Source organism: Mastigoproctus giganteus, chromosome 1 (genome assembly GCF_048544385.1).
Source record: "Mastigoproctus giganteus isolate SK-2022 chromosome 1, ASM4854438v1, whole genome shotgun sequence".
Classification (NCBI taxonomy): domain Eukaryota; kingdom Metazoa; phylum Arthropoda; class Arachnida; order Uropygi; family Thelyphonidae; genus Mastigoproctus; species Mastigoproctus giganteus.
Genome location: NC_143575.1, coordinates 129,436,619 through 129,463,993, shown reverse-complemented (window position 1 = coordinate 129,463,993; position 27,375 = coordinate 129,436,619). Strand labels below are relative to the sequence as shown.

The window sequence follows — 27,375 nt, the reverse complement described above, 5'->3', positions numbered from 1 at the left end:
GGCTGTTCTAAGTGTTCTCTTAATTGTATGTGCAATGATTTGTTACCTCTTCGCAAGGGGATAATTACCTTGGGAAAACCAGAGTAGATTAAACCAATGCTTGAGTAAGTCTGAAGAACAAATTCCCTACTGACCATTCAAATATAATCAGCTATAAAATTAACTACATATAAATAGTTAATTTTGTTGTTGAAGTATGTGATTAACTAATACACATACCACTTTTTGAAAATATTCGGACAACATTACGCTTGGAAAAGCACGAGTTTTAATGTATAAACGATGAAATATAGACACATCTTCGGTAACTGTAACAGCATCGATTCGCCATAGAATACTCTCGACCAGTTATCTGCAGTGGGGAGCAGAAATTGGTGTCCATCTGACCTTTAAAGCGGTATTCAGGTCACCTGTAGAAGAGGATTGTGTTGCTATCACCCTAATCCAGCATTCCATCATATCACAAAGGTGTTTGACCGGGTTCGGGTTTGGACTCTGAACCTACTAGGCGAGTTGTTGAATATCCGTTTTCTTCAGACTAGGTTTTTATACTGCCTGCTGTATGGGATAGAGGAATATAGTTCTGGAAATGGGAGACCCAATTCAGTAGAGGTCCCAGAGTGTCGGCATCATCCAAGATATCAGTATAACAACTGACATTGATATTTTTTGGCATTACAAGCTACGGCCCCAGCGCGAACCATGAGAAGCATCCCCATATGATGATCTAGCCTCTTGTTAGGCGTCTGGTAAGCGCCAAAATAACTAAGAAAACTAAGAGGCGCCAGTATATTGTAAGTAAGGTATATTGCTGTCATGCGGCACCAGGGGTTTCCCTCATCTCCGCGTTGCTTTCATTGTGGGTGTACAGGTTGCTGGGAATGCCAGAGATTTAAAAGTGTGTGGGTATTGTACATGTGTAATGTCATGTACCGTTTCATCTGGTCATTTAGCCGCTGGGCCCCTGCTGGAGCCCAACGCTGCCCCACCTTTGCCCCATGGAGGCAGACCAGGAACCCAGTACACTTAGTTACTCTGGCAGGTCTTGCCGCTTAGTTTCCTGAGATTTCGGCGGCTAGGACCTAAAAAAAAAAAAATTCATAATACGTATGTGTATATACTCATTTCGCTTGTCTGCATACAACATACGTTGTATGCCCGTACACACCGCTGGGGGGGTCTGATATTACCTTGATGGATAGGCCGAGACTGGGCGAAGATTATTTTGAGTGTTGTTAAATTTAGTGTGTGGGGCGTTCGCGTTGTATATAGATAGAGTAGGAGGAGAGACAGAAGGCTGTGGGGGGGGGGTAAAGATAGAAATATGGGAACGATAGAGGAGATGCCCCCAGTTGGTCAGTGAGGTATGCCCATGCCTCACCAGAGAGGAAAGGGGAAGGGGGAGGTTCGGTGAGGGGGAGACAAGGTGTCTCCTCCCCACCGTGGTAGGGTTGTAAAGGAATCGAGTCAGGTACTCCATTTGGTGCTCAATGAGGCTTGATGGCAGCGAAGCTGCATAGTTCAGGTCCGTGTGGCCCTTTCAGGGTTCAGTCAGTCGCAGAATTGTAGACCATGTCCTTTTATTCTCGTTGGAGGTATGGAAAATGTTGTGGGAATAGTAGCTTGTCCCATTTAATTTCCAGTTGTGTTATTTTCTTGTTGGGCTAAGGTGGCTCGGCATCTGTTTAACAGTTTCTGTGAAAATTCGGTGAATGCCATATATGGTCCTTTATCATCCAGAATGAATTGCTCCTGATCCTTGGATGAATGTTGTAGTCTTGTCACCAGCTGGCAGCGGATGTCGTCGTATTGGTGGCAGTCATACATTAGGTGCGACCACGTTTCTGGAACGCCACAAGTGCAATTTGGATTTTCAATTATTCCCAGAGTTGTTAGTTTGGCGTTTAAGGCACCATGTCCTATGTACGTCACAAACAGACCAGGTGCGTACCAGGTTGGTAATTTAGGTTGGAATCTATCTATATTTGGAAGGAATTTCTTTGTTATCCGACCTTTGATGGAGACATCCCATCGTGCCTGCCACGCCTGCAGCAAGTGGGTCTGGAGTCTTCTTTTTTCCGCAATGCGGTTATTTCCTGGATCTCCGTTGAAGTCTAGGTGTGTACAAGCATTGCCTGTAGCGAGCTCATGGAGGATGCCTCTCCTCACCACCTTTAGGTCTAAGGGGAGGGTTCCAGCGATGACTTGCAGAGCGTATGTTCTCACTGTGCTACAGGCGCGAGTAGCAGTGAGTAGCATGATTCTATGTATGGAATCAAGTATTCTTAGGTTTGCAGCTGTGCTGGCCTTTTTGTACTTAATGTATGACTGCCACCAATACGACGACATCCGCTGCCAACTGGTGACAAGACTACAACATTCACCCAAGGTCCAGGAGCAATTCATTCTGGATGATAAAGGACCATATATGGCATTCGCCGTTCTTTCTTTCAATCCCCAGTCTCTTCGGGCAATTCTGTTTATTAAGGCAGTGCAGTTTTTTATTTTTCTTCTTACGTAGTTTAGGTGCGGTTTGAAGGATAAGCGGGTATCCAAGGTGACGCCCAGGTATTTGAGCTCTGTGCTGAGCCTTATTGTTCTAGGGCCAATTTTAATTTGGGGTGGTCTGTGGATGTTCAGTGTTCCCTTTAAGAGTAAGAAGACCACCGAGTTGGTCTTCGTCCGTGAGATTTGTAGTAAATGGTGTGTAGCCCAGTCTTGGAGAATTTGCACAGCGCGGTTTGCCAGTATTTCGAGTTGTGCCCTGGAGTTAGCTTCTATTGTTAGGATGAGCTCGTCCGCGAAGGCTTGTGAGCGCACCCCTTCCAGCTCCTTGTTTAGAAACTGTTCCATCAAGAGGTTCCACACTGTTGGTCCAAGTACTGACCCCTGTGGGCACCCTCTGTATGTTTTTCTTTCTATTTCTTTGTAGGGATCTTTTATCTTGATTGCTCTGTCGGTGATATAGCTTTTAAGCACATTGAAGAGGTTGCCAGGAACCCCTGTCTCCCGGAGCCGGCCCAGGACTCTCGGCCACCATAGGGTGTCGAACGCCCCGGCAAATGTGTTAATTGAGGGCATTTTTCGATTGGTTTGATATTTACTGAAGAATAAACCAGAGTTTCCTGGAGAAAAACCGCACAGCCCTCGCCAGAGACTGACTCACTCAGCCACTATTTGAAGATAATAAAGAACTCAAACTTACATTACGTTTATTTACAATTTGGAAATATGTACATAATGGAGTCAAACGTTTCGTGGTATTTTCTTACTACTTCTTCAGTGATAGCTGTCTTTTCAGTATCACTGCAACACTTAGGTCACAAGAACTTATTTTGATTACAAACAAATTCTTGTGACCTAAGTGATCTTTTGTGACGGTGATATTGCAAAGACAGCTGTCACCGAAGAAGTGGCAAGAAATTACCACGAAACGTTTGACTTCATTATGTACATATTTCCAAATTTAAAATAAACATAATTAAACCAACTTATGTTTGATCGCTTTATTTTCTTCAAATAAAACAGTATACTTTCGCACCATGCCGCTCAAGGAATACCTAACTCAGCCACCTTGCGAAAAAGACACACAGAAGTTCCTCATTTTATTGATGGGATTTGAACTGAGGTGTCTTCCACCGGTGTAGGGTAGGACGGTGATTATATAAATTGTACTACTCGCGGAGACTACCTTACCACCAGTCCCAGTTTATTCCAGTATATTATATAATAAATTTTCCTGCGTAATTGTATCGAAAACTTTGTTGGAGAGAGAAAGTTTTCGATACGTAAATAGTATTAAGATAAATTATATAAAAGTTGTTTACTTTTATGAATTTGTGATGGTAATTAATTTTTTTTGGTTAATCAAAACTTCGCCTTGACGAATCTTTACCGTGAATCTTTAAGGATAACATCTTTATCGGGGTACACTTGTCGTATCCTTAACCACAGACTCCGTGATCTTATCCACCAGGAACGAAGTTAAACTCATTCCAGTGTGTAGTTGCCTTTTTCCTCTTCTGCACCTCCTTTGTTGTTGTTGTTATTTGGAGCATTAGCAACTAAGGCCATATTGCTTCGGGATATGCGGTGGTCATTCCCTGACCTTTCCGCATCTTCCGTATTTGATGGTGACGGGTTCGAACCCCGGTCTAATCAAGAAGCGTGTGCTACGCACTGCTGCTCCTTCCCAACCTGGCTACGGAGGCGCCTACCTCCTTTGTGGACTGGGTAGACATTAGCAACTTTTCGGTGTAATGGGGATCGACCGTCTTACCTTTCGTCAGCCACTCTTCTCATAAACTCTTCTCCGTGTCTGCTCCATCATTTAATTCACAGCAGACTGTCTCCTTGTCAGTGATATTCCTCGTGGTTCAAATGGCCTTCAGACCGTATATACAGTTGCAAAGTACCTATTTAGGTTATCTGCCACTTTTGTTGGGCTTTCTATGGCTTTTTCAGTTCGATTGAGTAAGGGACCCATGATATTCGCTCACTTCCTTTTTGTATTCACGTACGAAATGAACTCTTTGTCTCCTTTTTAACAGTCTTTGCCAGTGATTTCTCAACCTTACCCCGTTCTATCCCATCAGTGGTTGTTTTACATAATATGCTTTACTCTTCTCAAAATAGTCTGTCCCATCTTTTTCTTTTGCTTATTTAATCCCTTAACGTCCACATAGCTACAAATTTATGATACGACATATAACTTGTGAGTGTTATGAGGGAAAAAGATATACTGTAGTGGGAATTAGAAGCTGACAGTGACGTATTTGATTGGGATGGAGCTTTAGAGGGAAGTGGTGGTCGAGTAACCAATTTAGCAAAGCAGCTCTACTTCTTCTTCACCTCGACAAAAGTCGGCAGCAAAACAGTTGAACTGAGGAGCGGTTTATATATAAAACATCTCTGTGTATAAGGGAGAAGGAAAAGACAGCGTCTGCGACTGCAAATATAATATTATTGCGTTCGTAGAAAAGATGGGAAGCATCGAAACATCTTAAAATGTATGTTTGCCAAATTCAAAAAGGCAAAAGCTGAAACCTATCGCTAGCTTGCTGGAAGTGCGAAAACGGATAAAAGAAACTGCTAAAATGAAGGGTTGTCAAATTATAAGGTAGGCAATGCATTTATGGAAGACTTTCACACTCTGTTATAGAATTAATATGCCCAATAACTTTTACATAAACATTTTCAGCCTATGAATTTAAAGTATACAGGTTGAAGGAAAAGTAGTTTTCTCATACTTTTGCTTCAGCCTGTATAACTGCGATTGCTAAAAAAAAGCCCATCACACCTTTTCACATTTCTCCATTTGAAACTCGCTGCAGACGTTCCATTGGCCCGATTCCCGACTTGCTGCTTTCCCTTGCTACAAAATTTTCTAAAGAAATTATGTCTCCTTAGACCGCCTTTCAGAAATTGGTGGGTCTTAAGTGCCACAGCAACTAAAGCTATGAGACGTCAGTGTATTATAACATATATTCTCGGCCTCTTTGCTGACAGGAAACCCTAGTTTCCGGGAGCTGAAAACAGGTAACCCTCGCCCGAGACCGACTGACTCGACCACAGAGGGAAGCAAATCCCATAAAAATTCTCCGTTCTAGACTGGATTCGAACCCAAAAAAATTTCCCACGCGGGGTGTGAGAACGGCGATTGTAACCATCGTGCTACCCGCAAGGGGAAATACTGCTTCCAGAATGAGAGCAGAGGAGAAGTTGAAATGTGTAATTACTTACTCGTTGAATATTTATGACTTTCACAGAACTTATTTCCTGTGGACACGTGTGTTTCAACACGTGTCCGCAGGAAATAAGCTAAGTGGAAGATAAGAAAACAGCACGCTTCATCACAGCCTAAAGCACTTATAATCGCTGGAACAGTTTGACGATGTAGTTAAATATTACTTCTTTCGATGTGCTTAAAATGGACCTTAATTGGCTTTCCGTGACGAATTCCAGATTTAGCGCTCGGGATTTTTTCTCTTCAGACCGCGAGACAGAAAGAGAAATACAACGATGCGACAACACGGATGTCATTCGGCGATACGCATTCTCTCAAAGCCAGAACTTCTAATGAATTTGTTAGCCATAATTGCTGCCCTCGCGGTATACGATTGGTTGTAATCACCGTCAATTTCGTCATATTCGAACGGCCTCAATACGAATTCCATCAATGACGTGAGAAATTTTTTTACACAACGTGGCTGAGTTAGTCGGTCTTTTAGGCGAGCGTTGCATCGTTTTTCTCCCGGAAACTCGGGTATTTTGCCTAGCAAACAGAAACCGTTCGAAGAGACACGCAATTGCAGACACATCACAGTCTTCGTTACTTTGGCGTTTAACACACACACACACACACACACACACACACAGTGGCGTGTTTTAAAGCGCTGTTCAAATTCTATAAATCCTTGTTTCTTAAATAAATCTCATCTCATCTCATCAATTTCGCATCTGTCTTCATATTTCTAAAAACGCGCCTGCATTAGGCGGTTACGATAAGGCACACAGCTCTTGAGGCTGTAGACAGAGAAGAGATAATTGGAGTTAGCTCGAAAAACTGAATGGAAAAGAATGCTAGACACGTCAGTGGATAATCGTATTAAACACAACATAGTGACAAATTATAGCATAATAAATGGAGACAGTGTTGACTGGAAACAATGCATATATCCCATATTATGTTGATCGAGTTCTTTGCTTAATGTTATGACTGTAGCAGCTATTGAAGATAAGGTGCACGGTCAGTGGTTACAAAGCATATCCTATGGCCTCTTGACAAACGATTGATAATAAATTACGTGAAGTTAGTCAGAAGTTGAAAGTTACATTGATAGGCTGTCCATTAGGTTTACCCACGGTCAAAAGTTGCGTAGATTGAGTGGCAGCTGTGCGAGTTGGCCAAGTGTTTGAGTCGAATACAACATAAAGTTGTAGCGTTATGTTAATGTATGAACAGTATGGGGTGGTGCATCTTCATGAAGATGGTTATGGGCCCGATAAACACGACAATGAATAGTTAATAGTGATATCTTAAAAAAAAAAAAAAACCCAACAATGATGTTAGAAGCAAAGTCAACCCTTATAGCCACACTTGAAGGCAAAGATTGACTCAGCATTGTGACAACGCTCAAGGTGACTTCTGCATATTCATTAACCTAAGTTATGGATATTCGTCGCAACATTTATCTGGAGTTTCTTTCTTATTAGCATAAATGCTCCAAAGTCGCGTTTCATTCAATCCCATCTTAGCGAAAACTTCAAGAGCACACACACGGTATATTTCTCTGGGTCAGCTAGTGTTAAATTTTATATCATGCGGATTTTGTATAGACATCGCTGCATCACAGTTCGTATTACTGTGTGGATAAAAGTCCCGCAGAATGGCGAATCGTTGTGAAACTCCTCGAGTCTTAGTTGACCAAAGCCGACTTCCTGCCACGATTTCCGTCGCCGATACACTGATCTCTTCAACAACAGCTACCGCAGATGGTGACTTCCTCTGCCATGGGCTATAGACAACACCTGCGTCCTCAAATTTATTTTTTCTGTGATTCATTTTGAGAAAATTGTCTTCTTGGCGAAGATAAAAAAAAAAAAAAAACACTTCTGTTTGTGCTCAGGCACGACCATATATGTCAGAGGAGTTTACAAGTAATCATTTCGATAACAAGCCAATCATTAACTGCTTGCATTTAACAGTCACGTGAGCTGGAACCGCGGTTAACTGAAATGCGTGTGCTACTGAACTTTACCTCTCTCTCTCTCTCTCTCTCTCTCTCTCTCTCTCTCTCTCTCTCGATAAACCAATTGTAAGATTCAATCTTACGGTGTACTAATCCGAACACTGACAGAATTAATCTGTCTCTGGCGAGGGTAGCCTTTTTTTTCCTTCCCTCCCTCATGGTTTTCTTCCACAAATACATGCAGACCGACCTGAGAACACATGCAATTTACGGACAAAATTACATAAAGGTGTATCAGCTGCCGCTTGGTTAACTTAAATTGAAAATATTTATTTGTTTCGTACCTACTCTGCCACCATGACATAATCAAGAAGTGCAGTTTATCCGTTGTTGTTGTTGTCAGAGCCGAGACAGACGCACCTTGCACATGAGGCACCTATTTCGGGCGCAAGTTACCCTTAACCCTTTAATAATGTAAGTTCATATAATACAATTCTTCCACGGGCGCAAAAGTACCTCGCTCTGACTCTGATTGTTTTTGTTGTTTATTTTTGCGCTAAGGCTATAATGAGTCAGTGAATCGTGTCTATAAATTGCGCGTGTGGTTGTATGATATGGTTTGTTTTTTGCTGGATTAAAAATCCAAGGATGAGATGGGGAGGGGGACCTCTGCAACCCTCTCCCGAGATCGACTAATTTGGCCTCTGTGTGCAGAGCAAGCCCATAAAAGTTTGTTCCTCTCATATTTTCACACTCAGGCCTCTACAGGACGGTGTAGAAGCTTAGCTAATGTTTTGTTTGTTTTTTTATTTCGAAAACCAGCTTTAGCATCAGTGCAAAATTTACCAACTCAAGTCCAATGTTTTGCTATCTGCTATGTTGATATCTATATACGTACGTATACATGTATAGCCCTCTTGCATTCTAATATCTTATGGCGCTCACATTTATGAAATTTTCTCTCTAAATAACCACTCTTATACCACGTAGGTTTTTTAGTTATTTTATTTAGCCTACTGACTAAATGTACTATAGAATTAAAAAGGCAACGTTTCAGAAACCTAGCCGGAGCTCATCATCAGCCTATACTTGGTCTGATAATGGGTTCCGGTTCCAATTACTGTATACGATTAAGTAATGCTTCTTGTTGGAACCTTGTCGAAACCGATTATCAGATAATACTTGGTCGTATGATGGGTTCCCTCAACGTTACCTAATTGTATAGTACATTCAGTCAGTAGGCTAAATAAACTAACTAAAAAATCCACGTGGTATAACAATGGTTATTTAGAGAGAAAATTTCATAGAAAATAACCGTAATGCCCTTTCCTAATTATATTAGACTGAATACATCGCCATTTTCGTCTTGCATAAATTTATTTCGTCTAAATTTTTTCCCATGCCATTCATATCCACGCTTGAATATCATTTGTTATGTATGTAAATTTTTTGTGACTATAATATTAATTCGTATAAAACAGCCAATGGCGCACTATATGCGCCATATAGTGACAAATTTTGTAACTAATATTTTTTTCCCCAATAAATGGCGAGCGCATTCTTTATTGTAACTGTTGTCCAAATTTCTCTTCAGTACGAGCCTTAGAACTCGCTGCTTAGAACTCTACGTAGGGATAATTTAATTTTAACAACGTTTAACAAAATTTTAACAAAGACTACTGGCAGGTGGCGCCTAGTTATATACCTTGTGCATTTCGTGCTCCTAATTAAAGGTGATTTATGTGAATTACAGTGAATGCTCGACCGTTCAAGTGATACAGAGGTCATCAGTAAGTGCCTGTCTACTGGTGCATGAAATTTCAGCTGCGTTGCTCCAGCCAAAGATAAGTATTTTATAATTTTCCCTTTTTGGCCTGCGACAATGAATTTTTCCAAGATGGACGACATCTTGTTGTCATTTCTTGTATGCAAGACTAAAAATCATAAGAATGGTCTGATGTATACTGGCCAATAGCAAAGCACTAAACTAGCAAGTACTCACCGCACTGAGTAGGGTTAATACCCGAGGGATATAACCCTCCTGAAGAACAAAGACAAGAGGATTAAGAGCAGACCCCGAGTAGTATCTTTTGTAAATTTCACAAACAGCAAAATTTAACCGTAACATAGAGGCAAATGTAGAAGCGAGTTAAAATTAAAATTAAAGTATGCAATCTGAAAGGGATATCAGCTCTAAAATGACACAGGAATGCGTTATCTGTCACCAGAACCCTGAGGCCATCTTTAAATGCTGTACATGTAGCCGTACTTTTTGTACAGCCTGCCTAGGTCCCTCATTTAAAAAGTTAAAGAAAGAAAGGCGACTAAAATGGTCTTGTGATTTTTGTCGTGGCAGCGCGAGAACTAACACAAAACCAGATCCGACAACTAAAGAATTGACATCTGGAGAAGAGACAGAAAGTCCAGTTACCCAGGAAAATCAGGAAAGTGTAGGAATTACACCCGCAGACATCTCTCAAAGGGAAAATCTGACGACATCAGAAAACTCTATATTGAATCCTGATAAAGGCAATGGCGATAAGGAGAGTTGATAAGGAGAGTTGATAAGGAGAGTTGATAAACGCGCTTACGGACGCCCTCGCTAATCACGTTACTCAACTGACACAGCAGTATTTACCTCCTCTGGCTCAGGATCGGGTTAAACCTACCTCCACTTCTCATAAAACTATACGTTTTGAGTCAGGAGACAAAGACATCGAAGCTGAAAGTACGACTTCTTGTGTAAATATTGAACAAAGCGATTCTGAATTTAACGCGTCTACTTCTCAGGTTAATCAGGGTGTTCTTGAGGATAAGGGCATAAAAGACAAAGAAGGTCTGGATAAAATGAATACTGATAAGTCGAAGACAGACCCAGTTTTTACGATTGATGCAGAATGCCTCGCAGATAGTGCTAGTATGCAGGTGGCATTGACGAAAATAAAGAAAAACTTGAGTGATTTCATGGCTGCTGAAACCAATAAAGTAACTAAGGCAGCCTCCAACATAATCCATAGCCTTTGGGCAGAGATGGAAACGATTACCACGTCATTGATAATTCAAAATGAGAAGTTAAAAGTCAAGACAGAGGAATTACAAGTAAGAGCTAATATGTTTGACCAAATCATGAGTGGCAAGGCTGGTTTGATGCCACCTTTACAGCAATCTCACGCCGATAAAGTCAGGATCAGCTCGACACAAACGAAGCAGATGTATTCTGAAGGGGAAAGAGTGGAACGAGGGCAACATTACAATATAACTGACTCTAGAGATAGGATACTTATGGAAGCTAAAACTGTCACAACACAAATCAGTGCCCCTCAGCATGTGGCGATCTTTAGACCGGTGGACGGCTCCAAGCTAGCCTCGGGGACGGAGGTTAAAGAAGTAATAGCCAAATCTCTGCGTTCTGAACATAAAAATTTAAAAATTAAAAACGTCAGAATTGTGAGAAATAATGGAGTGATCGTTGAAACATCTAACAAGGAGGATTTAGAGCTGCTTAGACAATCATCCACATTTAAAGATGTCGGACTACAGTCGGACAAACCAAAAATGACATTTCCTACACTACTAGTTTATGACGTTTCAAGAGATTTGACTAAGGAAGAAATAGTAGAGGACATCTTTATGAAAAATCTTAAAGATTATGGCTTTACTTTCGAAGAAATTCAGGAAGAGGTGATGTTACGTTTTAGCTCCGGTACAAAGACAAAAGTGATAAATTGGGTAATAGGTCTCTCACCGAGATTATTTAGACATATTTTAGAAAACGATAGAATTTTCTTGGGATTCTCAGCCCATAAATACAGGAAATTTACAATAGTGACAAAATGCTTCCGTTGCTTGGGATTTGGCCACCTCACGCAGTTTTGCACCCACAAGACTGTATCTTGCGGTCATTGTGCGGCTGGGGGACATATATACGCAGATTGCCCCCATAAAGAACAACCCCCGAGATGTATAAACTGTAAGAGGAGGAACAGGGACAATGCACATTCTGTAAGGGATCCACTCTGCCCAGAATTTCAGAAGGCAGCTGAACTTGCAAGACTGAAAATTGCTAATGAATAATACACAAATAAACCATCTAAATTACAATAGATCTACCAACAAATACTTCCTAAAAATAATGCAGGTGAACGCGCAACGTTCACGTTGCGTTGCAGATGAACTAAGAGCTTCATGTTTGCAGGATAAAGTAGACATTTTGGCTATTCAGGAGCCCTACTCGATGTATAGACAAACGGATAAATTATATCACGTTGTTGGATACCCGTTAGTAGCTAGAGTCGTTGCATATGAATCCAAGCAGCCAAAAACTGCCATTGTTGTATTTAATGGAGCTCTAACTGTAACAGTCATATCTCGTTTTTGTACATCCTTTTCTACCTGCATCCATATTTCTACCCAGTTTTTAGACTTCTACATGGTTTCTTTATACTGCGCTCCAAATGATAATATCGAGGTACCAATGCATCTTTTGGAAGAAATTTTAAGCACTTTTCCTAGTGCAAATATATTGGTTTCAACTGACTCCAATGCAAAATCTCAACTTTGGTTTAGCGAACGCAACGACGCTAGAGGTTCTGTCTTTGAAGAATTTATATTGACTAACCATTGGAATGTGCATAATCTTCCAAACATGCCAACAACCTTTTGGAACGTTCACGGACGGTCTAACATAGACCTCACCCTTTCCTCTCCATGCTTGTCGCAGCATGTAAAAAACTGGATGGTCTGCCCGGATGTATGCAATAGCGATCACCGTGCTATCACTTTTGATTTAGTATTAAATGGCACGGATGGAGGCTCTTCAGGTCACCTTCAGGATTTAAACCGCTTCTCTATGAGAACCACGAACTGGACCAAACTTAAGCAAGTCTTGCAACAAGAATTTTCAGATGATAAAATTGCACAATTGAACAGTTTATCTGCAGTAGAATATGCTTACTTTGTGCAAAACACTCTTTACAGAGCTTTGACTGAATCCACTAAAAGGAAAGTTAGGAGACCTGGCTCCACCCCATGGTGGAATCCCCAGTTATCTGTTTTGAGAAGACTGGTTATAGATGCAAGGAAGAATTTCCAGAGGCACAGATACTTAACAGAAACAGACGTTAGGCGACTAAAAGAAGTCTATTGTCAATTACGTAAGGAATATTTCGAAGCTATTGCGGAAGCCAAAAGATCCTCATGGCAGAAACTAGTGTCCCAGACAGGAAATTCTGACCCATGGGGATTAATATACAAAATTTGTCGTGACAAACTTGCAACTCCTGAGATATATAGTTCTGTTTACTCTAACGGAAGTCAGACTACTGATTGGCTCTCCACGGTTGAAGCTATTATAGAGAGACTTTTCCCTGATGATCACCCAGAGCAAGACACCACCGAACAAACTCAGATAAGGTTCGTTAACGGATCTTACAAGGGATCAAATGATACGGAACTATTTAGTCTAGATGAACTTGCACTTGCAATTTCTAAAATCAATCAGTCAAAATGTCCTGGAATGGACTTAGTTGAAAATGTGGCGATCAAAAGATTTCACCAATATTTTCCACATATATTGTTGAATGTTTTCAACAAATGTCTATTAGAGGGGACTTTTCCAAATTTTTGGAAGATTGCATTAGTAAAGATGCTCAGAAAGCCTGGAAAACTGGCAACGGATCCCAAGGCATATCGCCCAATATCCCTTCTAGGAAATCTTGGAAAGCTTTATGAGAGATTATTAGCGCCTAGGATGCAGAAGGTTTTGGCTGCAAGTAATATGAGTTCTAATTCACAATTCGGCTTTAAAAAAGGCTCCTCCACCGAAGATGCCATCAGAAATTTGGTGAATCTATGCAAAACTACAGACAAAAAATACATGATGGTTGTTTTTATCGACTTTGAGGGCGCTTTCGATACACTCTGGTGGGAGAGCGCCCTCAGGTCACTTCGAGAGGCAGAATGTGATGATTTACTATATCAGGTTATGAGATCTTATTTTTCAAATAGGCAGATAAAAGTCATCTCACAACACTTGGTATTTTCAAAATTCATTTCCAGAGGATGCCCACAAGGCTCGGTCCTTGGGCCTCTCCTCTGGAATTCTGTTTTAGACCAGTGGTTACTAAAAGAAAGTCAAATTTGCAATAAAATAGCATTTGCCGACGATTTAGCGCTGTGCATACCAGGCAGGTCAAGACGTATGCTAGAAACACATGGGAAAGAAATCCTGGATGATTTGCTGGAATGGTCTAAAATAAACAAATTAAAAATTTCTGAGACGAAAACTAAAATGATGATCTTCAACAATAAATTGGATTATAACAGACCTCCTAAACTCCATATCAACAATGTCCAAATTCCTTATGTTTCTCAAAATAAATATCTTGGTCTCATAATTGATGATAAATTTTCTTTTATCCCCCACGTAAAGAACTTAGCTGAAAAGATTAACAAGTTTACTGCCAATGTGATTAGGCTCTCAAGAGCTGAATGGGGTATAAAGCACAAAATTTTGGCATTATATTATAAGGCTATATTTTTGCCAATTGTAGTATATGCGGCTGCCATATGGTTTCCTAGGGTTACTCACGTCACAGTGAAGGCCAAACTCTTATCATTGCAGAGAAAGATGATATTGGCAACACACAGATGCTGCAGAACGACATCAACCAATGCTTTACAAGTGATCTCAGGTTGTATTCCGATTGACCTTTATGTGGCATACCGAGGCATGATTTCTAACTTAAAGAAAGGTTTGCCAACTCAAATCCTCGACATTGCAAGTAATCCGGCCACGGACATTCGGCAGGAGAAAATTAATCTTTGGACAAAATTCACTGAGAAGTGGAAATACAGATGGCAATCCAGTGAAACGGGACTCACTACCAGGGAGTTCATTGAAGATGCAACATTTGCTGTAAATAAGAAAGTTATGGGATGGTTTTATCCTTCAATGACAACGTCGTATTTAATTACTGGACATGGTTCACTACGGGATAAATTGTATAAATTTGGACTCGAACCTGACCCTTTGTGTTTTTGTGGGGCTGTAGAAGATTGGAGGCATGTTCTGCTTTACTGCCCGGCTTATGACGACTTCAGACAAGAACTATTTAACAGCACTCAACCTATTAGGACTGACAACCTCGATATTTTGATTCAAGATGCCAAGAACTTTGCAGCATTCCAATCCTTTTCTGACAAGGTGTTTAAAAGAAGACGCACCTTGTTTACTAATTCTAGAAGTGGACAATAGAGTGATGTGTTCATGAACTTATATTTCTACCTTACTAGGTCAAACAGCTGTTAACTTAGAAACCAACTGTTGTGGTCTTAAATTAGTAATAACATTCAATGTATATAATGGTATTAACTATACATATTTTTATTTTATTTTAACTTTTTTTTTTTTTTTTTTTTTATTTATTTCTTTTCTTTTATTTTATTTTATATTTTTTATTTATTTATTTTATTTTATTTTTTTATTTTATTTATTTTTATTTATTTATTTATTATTTTTTTTTTTATTTATTTATTTATTTATTATTTATTATTATTTCTTTTTTTTTTTTCCCTCGGGTTGGGCAACCTGAGAGCTCCTGTCCTTTGGTATTGCACTCCTTCCACTGGACGACAAATTAGTGCAGCAGCACTAGATAATAGAAGCAGGCACAACTACTCAAGCCTAGAAATGGGCAGTGATTGACAGGGTGTTGATTGCTGTAGAGTGTAGACAGTTTCTCTCTCTCTCAACACAGAATTTCCAAGGTGGAGTTCGACTAAACGTCTAGGTGCCACCCAAAACAAGTACATCCGCATACATACACACATAGTATATCTTTTTATTGCTTGCAAGTGAAGCTGTATAATTAAAATTGTTTTTATTTTTACGCAGAAGGCGACGATTGTAAATATAAAGTGTTTGTATCTGTGTATATATGTAATAAAAATGTATGTAAATAAAATAAAAAAATAAAAAATTTAATTTTAACAACTCTATATATATCATTTGTATTTAAATATCAAAATTTCAGCACCTGATCCATTCTCTGTCTGTATGACTACAAAATGACTCACTTTAATTATTACCTACATTTCTTGTGTAATATTTCAAGAGATTAGAATTAAAAAAAAAAAACAGTACGTGAGTAAGTTTTAATTAATCTGTCAGTAAACCCACAAATGTAAAACTTAAACTTTTGCTTCCCCAACACAGGCCTTTTTCTTCCTTATTTTGGGTTGTCTTGAAGCCTAACTTATTAATTTCCTAAGCAAACTTGAATACAGCGTTCCATTATAAATTGCAATAGTCATTCAAAATTAATTTATTATTTGTTAAAATGATAAGATAAAATTTTACAAATTTTAGAAACTGTACTGCAAAAATAGTGCTCGTTGTGTCCCCTTCCTCCAGAAAAATAAAATTTGCTAATTTTCGAAACACTAACAGGCTGGTTGGAATCAGTTCAAAGTAGGTACAAAACATTTAGAATACAAAATTTGTACAATAATAAATAAATCAGCAGAAAGACAAGCGAATTTCTCATTAAATATAAAAAGTGCTTGGTGGTTAATTCTTTAAAAAAAAAAAAAAATCTTCATTTTCAAAAGTCCCCACCTTGAGCGATTTATGTTGTCAAGGCAGAGATTATTTTTATTAGATTAGTACACCAACTTGATATGTAAATTCTCTCCTCATATCGATATTAGCATCTGAGACGCGATCTGCAGTTTTGCACATCTGTTCCATTTTTTCCTTTGCAGTAACACTTCTTCTTCTTGGTTATATCCCCTCCCGGCCCTACCAACACCAAAAAAATCGGTTATTTTCAAATTAATGAATTTAATTTTTAGTCAACGTGACCGTTACATATGATGTTGTTCTTGTATTCCTCTGTTTTGTAAACTTCCCTGAACCCATGCAGCCATCCGTACATAATGAAAATAAATATTCTCTGTGGGTTGCAAGTTAAGAATCACTTTCTTGAATCACTCTGGATCATATCAGTGAACACAATTTTGTTGCAAATCAGACGTCCAGCAAGCATTCCTTTACTTGCATGTTTTCCTCTTATTTTATATATATATATATATATATATATATATATATATATATATGTTTCCAAATCAAGCCAGTCGTTATTTTTTTGCTTATTCAGTCAAGTACGTGTCCCCCGCTGCCATCAAAGACAAGGAACTAGAAACAAAGCCTCATTGATATTCCACTTGCGTTCTTCTAATATTCTAAAGGAGAAGACCACGAACACTTTGGTGGAGGGGGGACACTTCAATTACAGTAGACGCTCATTATTTTGAACCTCTGTACAATTGCAACGATTCTTCCTTGGGTTGGTTTCTGTTATCGTTTATTTTCAGAGCACTTTTCAGATTTTAAAAAAAATTGCATTATTGAGTTCTGCTTTCTCTTCGTATTTGTAAATAATAACACGTGCACTCACCACTTCCAAGAGGGATGACATTTCGAAACCATTTTACGAACCGAGAAATGGCTTAACCGTAGTCAAACCGGAGTCTCTAAGAATGATACCCGAGCCCGCTTGCGGTTAGCATGAAGGTTAATGAAAAGAGTGATGTTATGGTTCTTCAGTGTATCGTTTGTCGAGTCGCCTTTTGAGAAGCGACTGGGTAGATATAGATGTGACAGCCATCCCGAGCGAATAGTAACAAATCCCAGCTACTGAAGCGACTAAAGCTGTAATTTGCCGTATCCCGCAGATTGTGTGGGTAAACTGCAGCGACCGGACTCCCGGACCTGACTAACCGCCACTTACTGCACCACTGGCCACCCAAGGACAAAAGGCAGAACTGCTCTTGGTCGTCCATCATGTCGATGACGGGAACGCCGTTCAACGCCCTCCTCGACGGAAACTAGGAATGAAATTGCGCCACTTTACAGGTACATATGGAAAGTAAATGACCACTAAGGGGAATGCAATCGGGTGGGTAAGGATCATCCTCCCACAAGCCAATTTAGTAAGAGACGACTGGAAGCAAGTGTTATTAGGCCACCCCAGTTTGGTTAGAGCGGCTAGAAAAATACGCCTTCCATTTCTTTTTATACTAACGTCTCTGTCTTGTTTGCTGGCTTTCCACCAACGCACACGGTCGGATATTACCACAAGGCATTCCAGACTCTTCGCTTCAAAATGCGTGTCTTTCACTCAGCATCCACCTGAATGACTCCATTAGGGGTGTGTTTACGAATCCACAGAACAGCGATATTTAGAAGATCGAATTGCTTGTTGTGTCAAAGTTAACACAAGATTAGATGTGGTTTTTCTTCTTCTTGGTTTGTGTCTGTGGAATTCACCATGAATTATGTAGAAGACAGTATGGCCCCATAATTTGGAGTAATTCAGTAGCATTTATTGTAATATAAGTGATCATAAAGCGTCTACGTTTATATTTAGGCATGTGTGTGCGAGAGAGAGAGAGAGAGAGTATATTAGCATTTTTTTTTTGTAAAACTGTCCCCTGTTCCAAGCACAATAATAAGCAAAGTAATGTGTTGTGTGAAGGTAAATGGTTTTAATTCGTCGTAACTAAAGCAGAGAAAGACTTTCCAGTTATTCTAGTTGGGTATAGTTCTACTCGCGAATTTTTGGAGAAGCAATCGGTTGTTGGTGTTATCTGAAAGACATTTTACTCAGCGGGTTAAATTACCAGTAATTCAGTATTTAGGATGTTTCACATTTTGCTATTCTTAATTTGAAGCACTGACCAGAAACACGGACACTCAGTCAGTGGCACTGTCTCAATCGTTAGACTACATTCTGTCCACCACCGGCTGAAAGCGCAGGGAGGATGAGAAGGAAAACTTTTGGTATTTTGTACATATCACTTTGTCACAAAAACCAGTATCAAATATTTGCAGCCCAGTGATTCTCAAACTTTCGAACACGCGAACTTGTTGAAAGCAAATCACTGAATAGTTTCAGAGATCGGCCTTGCATAATTGATTTCAAGAAAGATTATCTGTTAATTATATAAAATAAGCTCGTGCAAATTTAGAACAAAAGCTTCAGCCATATGAAATATTGTTACACATTAGTATAAAATATTGATACACAAGTTGGCAGAAGTCTTATTTCTGTACGTCGCCAGGTACAAACTAAGTTTATTACAAAAAAATATACCGATCCGAAGCAGGTCGCCACGAGTTGTCTCGGTCACGCACTTACATTCAAAATAATGAGCCATGCACCCTTAGGAAAAGAATGTTTATTTGTAATGCGTGCTATTACCAGTTGGCTGTTTTGGTGCTTCGTTGGTTGGTAATTAGAGGCCTGGCAACCCAAAGGTCGCGGGTTCGATTCCCGCCTCGGGCTTGGATCACAGTAAAATGCAAAATACTTTGGGAGGTGCATTATAGCCATAGAAGCTGATGCGCCAACAACTAACAAGAAAAAAAAGAAAAGCACGATGGCCATGAAGAGATGCAGACTGTCTCCAGTGATGAAATAATTCCATAATATGAGAAACGCTGGATGTTCAAAACTCATGCATTATGTACTCGCCGTTTGGAAATGTATTGGTATACTGATTAATTTTTTCTGACCTGCAGAAATTAACTCAAGGAACTGATTCGCAAAACAAATGGAGAATCGTTGTGTCTGAGTCAGGGACGGCGATTCAGTTTTACTTGTGACGCCAAGAAAATGTAAAATATCTGGTGTATATTTTCAGGTGTGCCAAAAATTTGTTTTAATTATCTCTATGGTAATATGAATTTATTATTTAGGCCGGCCGCTTAGTTAGTACACCCGACTGAACCTATTGGTAACTCTTTAGAAGGCTTCCGGATCAGCTTGTGTGTAATCTTGCTACCTCTATTCTGCCAGATAGTGACTGGAGGGAGTCCGAGTAGTGTGTATGCGGGGAAGGGGGGAATTGTCGAGGCCACGTTATGTCAAGGATCTGGGCATATTCTTACCATGTGTACGCCATATCCAAAAATTTCATTACTTCATACAGCGCCCCCCCCCCCACTTTTTCTTACTATTGAATGCCATGAATTGTGAAACTAATAGAGTAAGCTTATCTGCGAAAAGATCTAAACCTCCCAAGCACTTCCTAATTCATTTCACAAATATACGTGGTCTCAATTCTAATCTCAACGATATCCCTTTCCACTTGCAGTCTGCCAAACCCCATGTACTTTTCTGGCAGAATCTCAGTTATCGGTTGATTCAACCGATTTTTCCCACTCTTTATTATCAAAATTTGCAGCCCATATATAGTCGACCTTCTCTTTCACCTTTTCAGACAAATCCTGCAATCTGGAATAGTTCCTTACTCAGAATCCGAACTTTATCTCTTATTCCGACGATCTGAAGTTCTACGTGAACGTAGAACTACTCTCGAAGTTCTACGTGAGCTGACGATAACCATGAAGAAAGTCAAAAATGATATCCAAATCTTTGTTAGTGGGGAACCGGTGCAAAAGGTGACCTCTCATACTGATCTTGGCCTTACCTGTGGGACGTTGGGCTCACATTTCAGCCTCACTTTGCCAAGATGAGGCAGAAGACGTACGCTGCTCTTTGGGCAGTGCGTCAAGAGCTCGTTGGTGTGCATCAGCCAGCGCTGCTTGTTTGGCACATCCTATCATCGTATCTATCCTACCTAACTATCTCCGATCTATCCTACAAGCTTGTTGTTGTTGTTGTTTGTTATTTGGTTTTTAGGAGCATTAGCAACTAAGGCCATATTGCTCCGGGATATGCGGTGGTCATTCCCTGACCTTTCCGCATCCGTATTTGGTAGTCACGGGCTCGAACCCCGGTCTATCAAGAAGCGTGTGCTACGCACTGCTGCTCCTGCCCACCTGGCTACGGAATTGCCCTAATCCTACATGCAAATCTGGGCACCATTCCCTGGAGACATATCATCATGACAAAAAATGTCCTCACGCTCGCACGGCTTATAACGAGGCGAATTGATGCTCCATCGGTATCCACATTAATCTCTGGCCCTAGGAGGGCAAGAGGGGAGCACCCCGACTCCTGTCTCCCTCTACGTCTTACGCTGTAAAGCATTGATTCCCTGAGGAACATGTTTCCAGCCAATTGTCTTCGGATCTACAATAAATTTAGTATCCACTCTGATAGGTTCTGTGACCTACAGGAAGGAAATCCTCAAGAACTGCTACCAGATTATGAGCTTATAATACTCACCTGCTCCTGGACAGACTGTTTTTTTTTTTTTTTTAAACTTGCCTATTTGTATATGACAAAGACTTTTTGTCTTCATGCAATCATATATTTTGTATATTACTGTATATTTTGTACATTACTGTATATTTAATCCTATAAAAGTCTCGGGTCGAGCACGCATGTACTCTTGTTTATTGTACATTGTGTTCCTCGCACCTTAGTCTGTAAATATTCACACCCTTCAGGCACAGAGCCGTCCCGGGGTGACCCAAGGTTTCTTGGGAAATAAACTGATTTTAATAATAAAAAAAATAATAACTACTGCTCATCTCAGTTGCCCAAATTATTCGCTGTATGATTCCTTTCGTCTCAAAGCTGGTACTTGTGCATTTGTCCGTTCTGGTATTCCCTGTCAGGGATTTGGTAATTTGGAATCTCCTCTTTTCAATCTTCTCTGGCTTAAAATCTCTCTACCTCATTCTGTCAAATTCATCTGTTGTGTCTACCGTTCTCCCAACTCCAGTAATCACTTGGAGCTCTTTGACTTCCCTCTCTTTGCAACTTGACTTATTGCAGTCGAACTTTCCTAACATTGAGGTAATTTTCCTTGGTGATTTTAATGTTCACGACTCCAGCTGGTTTCTGATTTCTAGTCACACCAACCCAGCTGGTCGAGATGCTGCGCCTTTTGCAATTACTAATTACCTTGCACATATTGTTCATTTACCTACAAGAATACCGAACAATCCTAACCATACAGCCAACACGCTTGATCTTTTTCTCACAAACAACCCTTCTAAGTACACAGTCGAAATGAGTGGTCCTTTAGGCACCTCAGATCACAACTTGGTGATTGTCTCTTCTCAAATGGAGCCTTTATCTTATGGCTATTCCCACCCTCGTGTTATTTGGCATTGCAAGAATGCAAAATGGGATGACCTGCGAGATTTCTTTTCTTCTTTTCCTTGGTCGAATTACTGTTTCAAAATTTCTGATGTCAACGTTTGCTCAAATCGTGTCAGTGAAATTATTCCTGTAGGAATGGAAGCCTTTACCCACACTCCACTTTAAAATCTCCTCCTTTATCTAAACCTTTGTTTTATAATAAATGTGCTAAGGCTGTTCAAAAGAAGAATGTTTCATATCGTAATTATCTTGTTTCCAATTCTTCAGTTTCATTTTCTGCCTACAGTAAAGCTCGCAACAATTGTAAAACAGTTATTAATCAGTCCTAACTTGATTTTGAACAGGCTAAGAGTAGAAAAACTTGCTTCTTGCCCTAATGGTAGCCGAGCATTCTGGTCTCTTGCCAAAGCTATAGGCTGCAACTTTTGCCCCATCTCTGCTGCCACCTCTGGCAAAACCAGATGGTTTGTTTTCACTTCAGCCAAGGTTAAATTTGACCTGCTAGCATCCCGTTTTTCTTCAAACTCATGTATTAATGATTTTGGTAAAACACCTCACCATTCCCAACACGCTCCATTCAATCCCTCCTGTGGTCTTCCGTCAAAAGGATATCAGAAGGATTTTGAAAAATCTTGATGCTAAGAAAGCTCTAGGTCCTGATGGTATTTCTCCACTTGTTCTCAAAACCTGTGCTCCTGAACTTAGTCCTGGCCCTTGCCACCTTTTTCACTTTCTTATTACAAAGATGTTTTTCCTTCTGCTTGGAAATTTGCTCATATCCAGCCAGTTACTAAATAGGGTGACAAATTCCTCCCATCCAATTATCGTCCCATTGCAATTACTTCTACTCTTTCTGAAGTAATGCAGAAATCAATTAACCGCCAACTCTTAAACTACCTAGAAATCTTCCGTCTGATCAACGATCGCCAGTATGGATTCCGTCGGTGTGGATCCACTGGTGATATTCTGGTTTATGTTACCCATTTATGGACAAATTCAATGGAAAAGTTCGGTGAAACGCAAGCAGTTGCTCTTGACTCTCAAAGGCTTTCGATCATGTTTGGCGTAAAGGTCTTCTTCTATTCTAAACAAGCTTCCATCTAATGGTTTGCCAACTGTTTTTTTGTAATTGGTTATCCAGTTTTCTCTCTGATCGCTCACTGAGGGTGATGGTAGATGGCTCTCTGTCTTCTAACTTCTCCACTAATGCTGGTGTCCCTCAAGGTTCAGCTCTTTCTCCCACTCTTTTCCACTTGTACATTAATGACCTTCTTCCATTAACTGGAAATCCTATGCATTTTGCCGATGATAGCACATTGCATTCCACTTTCCATTTTGAGAAACATTGCCTTGCTCAATGAGCTTCAACTTCTCGAATATCGGCTACAATTCCTTAAAGCCGATCTCCGGGTAATTTTCCAGTGGTGCTGGTGGTGGTGGGGGGGGGGTAAAGACAACTAAGTTGATTTCAATCCTTCTAAAACTCAGTCTTGTCTTTTATCTCGCGAAAAGGATTCTTCTGCTCCTATGCTTATGTTTGGTGACACTCTGATTTCTAGGCAAGTTGATATATCTCTTTTGGGGATTACCCTGACTTCTAATCTCTCTTGGCACAAGCACATTACAAATATTGCTTCCTCTGCATCTAAAAAACTTGGTTTTCTCTTTCGCTCTCGGCGTTACTTTTCATCCAAACAGCTGTTCATCTTCCTCGTTTATTCATTCAACTGTCGTTTTCTGGAACAACCTTACTTCATATATATTTCCTGAAAATTGCAGTCTACAGAAGTTCAACTCAAATGTCAACAAATATCTTCTTTCGTCTTCTCGACCTCCAACCCAAGCACGGCACTATGTACTATACGTTCTAATACCTCTCGTGTTTGGAGTTTTCATTAAAAAAATTAAAATTAGTAATAATTTTTAAAAAAATTAGGAAAAGCTTCAAAGCAAAATACATTTTGTTCAGAGATTATAGTTTTGAGATCATTTTTTATTTTATAAAAAAATACCTCGCATTCAGCAATACGGTACAGTAGATACAAATTGTATCTACTGTATCGTATTTCTGTTCACACGTACTGTATTACTACTCAGTTTCAGTTTTGTTTTTAATATTTGACTTTTATTCCTCCGCATTAATAAAGAAAATTCAACTTTAATGCAGTTGAAAATATGTATGTATCGCAGTGGTATTTACAAAACATAAACATTAAAAAAATGTGGGAATCTTTTACTGCATATTTCGAAACGCCCTTTTCTTTCCCGCTTCTGTCACCATATTTACAATATAGGCTTACACAGTTCTATTCATAATTTTTCAATAAAGGTTTTCTCTCGTCGTAAACCAGTACATTTTATACATAGGTGCACTTTTAAGATAATTTGTTGTAATATACACTGAGTGGACTGAAATCATGGGATACCTAGCTAGTAACGGGTTGGCCCACCTTTCGCCCGTATAAGGGCAGTCACACGGCAAGGCACTGAGCCCACTAGTTCGCGAAAGCGTGAATTAGTGTACTCAATGAAATAGTTTTATCAAAACTATTTCATTCAAATAGAACAAAGCACAAATACAGTGATAACGGAAGTCGCCCGGGACGTTAAGATATTTTCGTTATAGTGAAAATTTCGTTAAAATATTCGTTGTAACCAGACTTTACTGTAGTACAGAATTCAGAACAGACATCATGCGCTGTTAACGTTATGATGATTATGGTGAAAACAATTGTTATACTTTTAATTTTTTTTATTCGTGGCAGTGTTAGCCATTAAATTTGGCACGCGTGCTCCGTTTTGCCGGAGTTTTAGGAATTTTCAATAAAAAATAAAATAAAATAAAATAAAATAAAATAGTTTGGGTCTGTTGTGGAAAATAAAATTAATAATTTGTGCCTGTCGTAATTCAGTGATTGGTGTGCGCTTAAGAAGGTTGTTGTCTTTCAGCCCGTAGCCTGCAACGAAAAACGCATAATCCATTGTGAAGCGTTGCGGCGAAAATTCTGGCTACCCTTAATTTAATCAATATGTGTACAGTGAAAATGAATATGTAAACTCTTCTGACCTTGGTCTGGAGAATAAGGAAAAGTCAGCCGCGTCAGTGACTTCAGGAGTAAGGTGATGAAAGAAAAAGAAGACAGGAGCGGAAACAACTTAAGTTGTTTAAGTCTTTTTTTTTTTTTTTTTTTTTTGCATGGAAGCCATTCCAGAATAAGGGAGGAAATAATTAGCACAGAAAGAAAAACAAAGTTAGGCCAAGAGCACAATTTGTAGCACTTTTGAAATCATGCCTTATCAGCAGATACAATAATAATAATAATTTTACGCAAACTGATGATTACTTTCATATGGTATAGCATGCAATAACTACTGTCGTCACCGTTCAGTGTTTATAACTTCAGCAGTCAATTTCTGTAGTCGACTTAGTTGTCACCATACTGATTTGTGCTTAACAGAAGTGGCTTTATCCTTAACAGAATGTTGTTGTTGTTGTTATTTGGTTTTTAGGAGCATTAGCAACTAAGGCCATATTGCTCCGGTGTGGTGGTCATTCCCTGACCTTTCCGCATGCTCCGTATTTGGTGGTGACGGGCTCGAACCCCGGTCTAATCAAGAAGCGTGTGCTACGCACTGCTGCTCCTTCCCACCTGGCTACGGAGGCGCCTTAACAGAATGGACAAAAAAGCTAAATGAGACCCGAATAGCGGTAGCTCTACACGTGAATTAGAAAGTTGCTGTTCTAGCGTGGTATTCGATTGTTCGGTGGGGATGAAATTCATAAAAGGTCTCAACCCGGTCTTATGTACCAAATTCGCCCTAAGTTCCCTAGTTTTCACGCACCCATTAGTCAGTATGACCCCCCCCCCGTTAAAATGAACAATCGCTATTTATCCTCTAAGAACTTTTCAACTGATTTCCCCCATCCCCATTATTTTAACTGTACAGAGAAACTCATTTCTACTCTTGCATGTGGTATGATTCGCAGCATGGCTGGGGAGGAACTGTGGATGATGACACTGAAAAGTTTGCCCAGCCCAGCTTTTCAGTGTCATTGTCTACAGATCAGTCTTTATGACCCTCGCTGTACGTGGTGCGTTATCGTGCTGGTACTGATAGGTCCAGCTTCCGTAGTATACTGCCACAACGTAGGTGTCCCATAATTTTCCATATCGTCCAAGTAAGTTCACGGACTTCATTTTTTCAGGCTCTACCACCAACGGACTAAGTCTGAACCAACAGAAACAACTTCTTTACTATCAAACCGCATCCACCAAACTTCATGGTCGAGACTATGACACTTTGTCATAAAGCGCTCTTTGGACATTCTCCATCCAAGTACATGCCTTGTTTCAATGTAACAAAGCATTATGTAGCGAGATCAGCTATTCCATAGTACCTTCTGCTACTGTGTTTAAGTCCATGAACGTGGTAACAACACTACTCCAATTTGCTTTAGTGACTGTGATTTTCAGCTGACTATACGCTGTACGTAGGCGTATACGCTTGAATGTACGGTCGAAACATAAAGAGGTCAATTTATAAATCAACCTCTATTGAATTATTTCTGCTGTTTATTTTAAAAGTTTACGTTGCGACATTTTATTGAACTGCACAGTAAACTTTACAGAAAGCGGTAAGTGTATACACCACCTTGTGTAAAGGTGATGTATACCCTTACCAAAATTGAAAAAAATATGTAGTCGGATTCTACTTCAGTAACCTTCTGATTTGATATCAGAGGTTACCAATTTGACTTACAGCCACCTTTCCCCGTTGAAAGTCTTTAAATACTATCGACGACGTATAATGGCTTCCAGGGTTCTACTTATGCACAGGAAGACCAACATGATGATTTATATTGGTATGTCTGAGTGGATACACCACCCTCGCGGTAGCATAATGATTGTAATCGCTGTCTTCCCACACGGAGGCCTTGGTGGGCAGCACAGTTGGTAGAATCGCTGTCCTCTCCACACCGGGTGGAAAAGACCTGAGTTTGAGTCCTCTCGATGAAGAAGAACTTTTATGGCCTTTTTTCACGACGTGGCTCAATTAGTCGGTTTGAAGTGAGGGTAGGATGGTTTTTCTCCCGGGAACTCGGGTTTTTCGTCCAGAAAACAGAAAATCGACCACAGAACACACGTAATTTACAGACAGTGTATACGGAGCAATGTGGTTTTAGTTGCCAATGCTCCTAAAACCCTATTACAACCACAACAACTAAAAACCATACGGGGTTGAAAAGACCTAAGTCAAATCCCGTCAACGACATGAGAATTTTATGGGTTTTTACCATAACTTCTCTGAGTTAATTAGTCTCAGGAGAGGAATGGATGGTTTTCCCCCTCAAAAACTGGGGTTTTTCTTCCAGCAAACCGACCAAATAATATAGCAATTATAGACAGTATACTGAGGCCTCATAGTTTAAGTTGACTTGCCACACAGACACACATACACGTGCGCAAATAGAGTATATACAGTAATTCCGTTATGAAACGGGCAAAATGCGCGAGGAAAAATATGAAGAAAATAGACTGGGATATATTTGGATTAATTACGCCATTTCCAAGTGCACGAACGTTTTATAAAGTCAGACTATC

General features: G+C 39.8%; 1 protein-coding gene across 1 annotated transcript in view; it reads right to left on the bottom strand.

Moving 5' to 3' along the window:
• The window catches only part of LOC150091135 (homeobox protein aristaless-like), a 239,068-nt gene that overhangs the window by 1,052 nt on the left and 210,641 nt on the right, over window positions 1–27,375 (bottom strand). The gene's annotated exons all lie outside the window — the stretch shown is intronic.